Source organism: Ips typographus, linkage group LG15 (genome assembly GCF_016097725.1).
Source record: "Ips typographus isolate SLU linkage group LG15, UJ_Ityp_2.0, whole genome shotgun sequence".
In the NCBI taxonomy this organism is placed as follows: Eukaryota; Metazoa; Arthropoda; class Insecta; order Coleoptera; family Curculionidae; genus Ips; species Ips typographus.
The window spans coordinates 5,362,684-5,369,881 of NC_138436.1; the positions used below are offsets into that span (position 1 = coordinate 5,362,684).

At 37.8% G+C, this 7,198-nt stretch overlaps 1 long non-coding RNA gene across 2 annotated transcripts; it reads right to left on the reverse strand.

Annotated features, from left to right (window-relative positions):
* Nucleotides 1–4,075: 4,075 nt before the first annotated feature.
* Nucleotides 4,076–6,703, reverse strand: LOC145738097 (uncharacterized). 2 transcript variants are annotated; one of them, XR_014180587.1, is made up of 3 exons: nt 5,846–6,703; nt 5,029–5,616; nt 4,076–4,965 (listed from the first exon to the last, which is right to left on the reverse strand). It is a non-coding gene; the product is annotated as an uncharacterized LOC145738097 (long non-coding RNA). The 2 variants fall into 2 exon arrangements; XR_014180586.1 differs by having other exon boundaries at nt 5,029–6,703.
* Between the last annotated feature and the right edge of the window lie 495 nt (nt 6,704–7,198).

The following is a 7,198-nucleotide window of genomic DNA, read 5'->3' on the forward strand; positions in this document are numbered from 1 at the left end:
TCGTCAGTTCCCTTATTTTTGTGTGCATATTGTGGTAATCATATTTCATCTCGCATCGTTCGATCTCTGTACATTTCTCAGACAACCATTTTCCTTTAGCCTCTCTAATCTTTGTTCTTATCGTATTGTGCGTCTTCCGATATTCTGCTTCGTTTTTGTTCTTATGTTGTCGTCTTTCCTCCATCATGTTGAGTATTTCATCGGTCATCCATTCTTTTTTCTTCACCTTGTCCCGTTTTAAGTAGGTTGTGCATGTTGCTTGGATAGTATATTTTATTTTGTCCCATTTTTCTCTTATGTCTGTTGTGTTCTCATTGATGTCTTTAATTTCATCGCTTAGGTGTTCCCGTACCTGCTGTTCAATGCTGGGGTCATAGAGCTTCTTTATGTCTATTGTGTTATTGAGAACTTTTTTCTCTAGACGTTTCAGTCTCACATCAAGTCTGCAAACAACTGGATTATGGTCCGAGAGGACATCAGCACCCGGATATGTTTTCGCTGATTTTATTGCGTTTTTAAATCTTGTTGGTACAGCAATGTAGTCGATTTGGTTTCTTATGATGTTCTCTCTGAAAATAGCGCATGATGATCTGTCACTATTTTTATCGGTTTTCCATAAATAAAATGTCTAAAATAAGATAGCGCTCATATGGCTGCTAACCCTTCAAGTTCTGTTATAGAATAATTTTTCTCAGCTTTACTAAGACTTCTGCTTGCGTATGCTATCGGGTGTAACGGATTTCCATGATCTTCTTGCAATAATATAGCTCCTATTCCATCTTTACATGCATCTACCCTTAAGTCACACCATTTGTTTGGCTGAAAATGTGCCAACACTGGTTCACTAATCAATTTCTATTTTAGTTTTTCAAACGCTTTTTCATGTATGTCCTGCCAATCAAATTTATTCTGTTTCTTTGTCAGATCATGTAAGGGGCGTGCAATTTTTCCAAAATTTTCTGAACGTTCTATTCTGGTGTTTTTGAAAAAACGTCACTATACTCTGCAAGTAGCGTTTGCAATTTATTATGTAATTCTGAGTTTGTTATATTACTTAGATTATGGTCATTCATGGCAATCATTTCTTCATCACTTTCGGTTTTATACAATATACTGGATTTTTTTTTCAAAATTACTTCCATGGTTGTTTTAAAATAACCGATAGCGTATCTTTTAATATAAAGGCTCTTTCAAAACTCAAATTATTAATTTTGATATACAATTTGCTATTTTTCACAAAAATTTAACTTGAACAAACTAATCCCCTTGGTCGTAGATATTTATCATTCTCGATAAAGCAGTACGTAGTGAGCTCGTGCGTAGGTAAGGCACAATTCAGTCGTACTGTTATCCCGCGACCGACTTTGACCATGTAGTCGGTTGCAAGTGTAACCTTAAAACTTTGCGCTGTTGACTCGATCTCTACGTTTGCAAATACTTTACTAATATCCTCCAGTTGTTCTATTTTTCCAATGTTGTTGTCAACATTGTTGCCAAAATGTAAAATGAATGCGTCAAGTTTATGGTATAACGTCACAGTATTGGTATTATAATCGATTAATGATTTTTTACTAGCTAAAAAGTTATGTCCCAAAATTAAGGCTTCTGATAAATTTTGAACCACTAGTGCTTCAATCACAATAATTGTATCGTTAATTTTTAGAGTTACCTCAGAATTTCCAAGATGTTGAACCGGATACCCTCCTGCTGTTATCAGTTGTATACTGTTCTGTAACCGTCTCATATTACTGTATAATTTATGTCAATTACATTTTTACAAGCTCCCGTATAAAGTAAAACAAGGACGTTATCTTTATCGTTAACTGTGATATGTACGATTAATGTTTGTTTACTAATGCCCGTAGATGACAATTGGACAATTTCGTCCGGGCTTTTTAATTTTGAAATTGTCCTCTGCGGTTTGGGTTTCTTCGGCTTTGAGGTGTGTTCCTTTCAAAAGGCCTGTTATTGGAGTTACAAGACACGTGACCGGTCCTACGACAATCAATGCAAATAACGCGGCCATCGTGCGTTCTCGTGCGAGGCAATAATTATTTCTATTATTTCCCCAATTTTGGTTTCTGTTCCTGTTAAAATTCTGGGATTGCGACGAATTATTTCGTATAAGTTGTTGTCCTCTGTTACCGGAATTCCCTGAAGTCTATATTTATTTGTTCTAGGGGGATAATTCTTGTTTCTTCCTTGATTTTGATATGAACAATTCCTATTATAGAATGTTCGTGACCTGTTGTCATTGCAGTTCCTTTGGCGGTTCAGCTGGGCAAAAGTAATTTCTGGGTCAATCTCGTTTGCGATTAATAATAAATCATAATAGTACTTTTTTATATCGTCGGCGTCTTGCTGTTTGCGAGTGATTAATCGAAATTTTAACTTTCGGAGTGGCTGTTCTCCTGAAAACTCCTTCAAAAAATCTGATTTTATATTTAGCCATGTTTTTATCTGATTTTCTGGCTCACTAATATAATTACCAAACCATGTATGGGCTGGACCTTCCAAACAATTAGCTAAATAAGATATTTTGTGATTTTCTGACCAGCTATTTACAATCGCTGTTTTTTCGTATTTATTCACAAAAATAATGGGAGAGTCAATAGATGGGTTAAATGTAGGTGGGCATGTAAACTTTGGGGTGGTTGGAGTTTTTGGCTCAGAAACAGGGGAACTGACAGTTGAGCTATGATGCACGCGTTTAAACTCTCTTAATTCTTTCAAGACTTTTTCGGGGTTTTTTCCTTGGGCTAGTGCTTGTTGTAAAATAAATTTTTCTTTGTCCGATACACTTTGAGCTCTACTGCGAGTTCGTACTCGTGATTTGTCACTTGGTTCACTCATGGAAAATTAATACGAGATGTATGGCAGTATTTTTTCATTATTTCGACTTCTCAAGCTCTCAGACAAAATGTAAAAGATTATCTTAAACAATTTGATTATTCCTAGCTATTTCCTGACGAATTTGCCTATTGATTAAGCTAACTATTTTATTTACACTGACGTAAATTAGCATTATGAATCCAAAAAAAAATCTTTAACTGACCATTCGTTATTATTTTCTTGAGACGCTCGATTAGAAATACCTCCGCTATTACCCGCTTGAGAAATAATAATTTCTTCTTAAAAATTATGTTTTTTCTACCCTGAAACGTAGGCGCCTCCACTATATGTCACGAGTAGCGTGACGTGTTGAACTTAATTCCACATATTTACCTAGGATCTCGTTTCAGCGTGAAATAAAACAGTTAACACTACCATCAAGTTCTATAAAATAAGTTCCTTAACCTAAACAACTTACTAACTAATAAAATAACCGGTTTCCTAATCCAACAAAAACGTTGCTAACTTCCAATAAGATCATAATCAAACAGGCTTAAATCAATACACAACATAAAAATACAATAATCATACTTACACCTCTAATGAAGACAGGATCTTGGAGTGAGGCTTGTCACTTGGAGCGCGTTCACGGATAACTTTGCTTGAGAGTTACAGACATGTCTAATAGACATTTGCGGTTCGGATTCCGACGTGGTGCACGGCAAAACTGGACTGACTGGAATGAACCCCTCTCTAGGGTATAACTTCCTTCTTATAGCATTCCAAACACTGGTTCCACCAATCAAAACACTCCCAGACCTGGTCCCCTCTAGTGACGACTTTTCGACCTTCGGTACTTGGAAATATTTCGCAACCCAACGTCCGGTCACATTTCGGTGCATAGTTTAGCTATTGGATCATAAGTGCGGTTGCACTTTAACCGCATGCCACAATTTTAGTGTTTCCGCTCAAGTGAAATAAATTTGATTTATTTCCTTCCTGACAATTTAAATTTACTTTTCAACCTAAAGTTAGACACTTGCAAGTGTTGTCTTCACACGTTGAAACGTCATTTCTAGGGGCGTCCTTGAACTCTCACAGGGTTGTTATGATGAAACCTCACATTAATGAGATTACAACATTTTTCAATTAGATAGCTCAAGGTCGTGGATTAATTGCATGAGTTCATAACTAGCTATAGATGAACACACTTGGATATACTGCAGGAAATCAAACGAACCACTCGTTGTATATGTACACGTGTATATTACAAATTAAAATAACTACAATATTTACAAAAATTTACAAAATATTTATAAAATTTACAAAAGTTGCCACAAGAAAGTTGAAAACAAAAAAAAAAAAGTTAAATTTGAAATAAATTAAAAAAAAAAAAACAGGAAAAGTTTTCCCAGTGCCAAACTGTAATTGACTGCCCTTACCAGTTGTCAAAGACGATGTTTGGGTCCTGGAACCTCCAGTATCCTCTTCCCAGTAGTCAGTAGTGGCCACCGCTGATTTCCAGGCAGGAAATGGGGTCCAGAGACTGGTGACAGGTACCTAGGGCAGAAAACAGCAGAACACCAGGGAAAACGAACAAACAGCTTCAACACTTGTTCCGGCAACCAAAAAGGTGACCAGAGGTGATGACAAGTGTTGAAGTTGTTTAGAGCAAACTAATATAACTAAAAAATAAAAATAAAATAAAATGAAATTAAATAAAACTAGTGATCAAGTGAGGAATCGTGGTGGTTCGACTCTGACCTTTCTAAACCTCTGTGGCCGGTGATCGGCTTTCCCAACACGTGGGCTGGTCCGGAAAACTCTGGACAAAGCAGTCCCGGTCAGGCTGATTCAATCCCCGATTGAAACGTTCCTTCCTCGGGAAAACCCTCAGATCTCTCAGGAAACCCTTGGAATTCCGGTCGGAAAGGTCTTTGAAATTCCGGTCGGAAAGGTCTTTGAATATCTGGTTGGAAAAGTCCCTGAATCTCCGGTTGGAAAAGTCCTTGACTCTCCGGTTGGAAAAGTCCTTGAATCTCCGGTTGGAAAATCTCTGAATCTCCGGTTGGAAAAGTCCTTGAATCTCCGGTTGGAAAAATCTCCGAATATCCGGTTGGGCCGAACACAATGCTGTGTTGGAAAATTGGGCCGATACAAAATAATTCAAAAGAACTAACAATAAAACCAATTTACCTGTAATTCGGCCAGATGTTTACGGATTAAAAATTCAAATTCACACACGCGCCACACCGCTCAGAAAAAAGTCAGATGTCGGCAGTTCGGGTGCTGTAGTGGTAAAGAGACCGATATCACAAAGTGGGGTGATTAAATAGGCACATGGCACCTGACACAAAGAAACACGACCACAAACCGACGCTCCCCCGACAAGAATCGAAACCAATCACGTGACTACGGCACCTGATAACTTATCAGGTCACGCACCCACATTTACAACAAAATGTGCACAAAGTGCAATTGGAGGATTTAAGCGATCGGAATCGGTCTACCAGTGTAACTAGGCCCATGTACATTAAAAACACAAATCAAACGAGTTAACGGACGAAAACTCTATTTCGTACGTAACACACTCCCCTAAGTAACCAAAAAAAAATTAAACTTGTTCAATTTTTTTCTTAAGTGAAAAAGCACCTCGAAACTGACCTGAAGAAAAGCAAACCAAAAGACGATAAACCACCAAAATCAAGAAAACAAATGATGGGCGCCAGTATACCATTTGAAGGAGGCATACAACCTTTCAAACGAAAATGAAGCTCATCACAGCTATGAAGTAGCTCTGAAGAGGAGGAAAAAAAACACAAGGTACCAGTTGACTTGCTCCAGTCTCCCACTCAAACAATATTCCCAGGAGAAGTCGTCATGACCCTACAAATCTCTAACCGGTTTATGTCCAGAAAATTAAAACGGGGTTGAACATGAAACCAACGTTGCGTAAACCTCGTTATGCGAGAGGAAACCTCATTCATTGGTCTCGGTAGAGATAAACAGAGACAGGACTCAACGCTCAGGAAAACCACAGAAAGAGAAACCAAAACAAATCACCTGGCAGGTGGAAATGAAATTAAGAAAACTAACAGGAAAGAGAAGACAATCGTCCACCAACAAAAGGAAAGGTTTTTGATAGGAACCCTCTCTAGAAAACCCGAAAAATACACCGAACGGTTAGTGTATTAGTAACCACACAAAAAAAAATTAAATCTACTGGGGTGTTCCGAACGAAACCACTGACGCCAAATCCCACTCAACCAAGCAATTGGGGCTGAGGTCGAACACAGTTTAAAGTCCCCGTACTCCAGGGCCATTAAGGTACTTACAGGGACTCTAGGACTTTCCCCCCATGAACTACCCTCCCAAAAACCTTAAAGGTTAAGTGACCATGGCGGCACCCAATTCCGCTCAGCCCTTTACAACAAAGCAAAGTGGTTACAAAGTAAGTCAAATCCGGTAAAAGTCAAAATCAGGTAAATTGTCAAAACTGACAACAAGACAAAATAGAGAATAGAAAAAAAAAACGAAATTCCCTACATGTACGCAAGATTAAACATTAACGCATACAAGTTGCGGGGAAAAACAATTGACACAATCGAGCAAAAGAAAAATTGACTCCCTGACACTCCTAAATCGTCCCAAGAACCCTGACCACACGGTAACACTCGTTCCTGAACAAAAAACTAAGAGGAGTATCCAAAACGGGAAAAATCAATAAAGTCACAATTGAGGAAAAATATACTCCCTGACACTCCCAAATCATTCCAGGAACCCTGACCACACGGTAACACTCATTCCAGAACAAACAAATAAAGGGGAGTATCCAAAGCGGGAAAATCAATCAATTAAAGTCACAATCGAGAAAAATCAAATCCAATAATAAACAAGTCAAATTAAATTAAATTAAAAATGATACACGTTGTTAAAATGTGTTATTCTGGGTAATACGGTATCCACAGAATCTTTCAATTAAACAATTGAGTATATAAGTACCCGCCACTGTCCCTTAATAATGACACTTATTGAAAAAGATATTAGGTAACAAATGTCATTATCACCAAAACAAGAAAACAAAAACTTGTTCATTATGGATTCAATCAATTAGAAAACATACGACCGACTCAATTCGTGTACACCTATTAAACCAACGGAATTGCATACAAAGTTAGAGTCAATCCTAACAAAAACTAAATCTCAATAATCAGGAGTCAGATGAATGAGCATCAGAATGCTCAGACTCGTCACTTAAAGTCACATCCGGTTTAATGTCGGATACATGCCAATCTCCCAAATTATTTCCATCCCTGTCAACCAAACGGTATACTAAATTAGAGAGGACTTTAGAAATAGTACACGG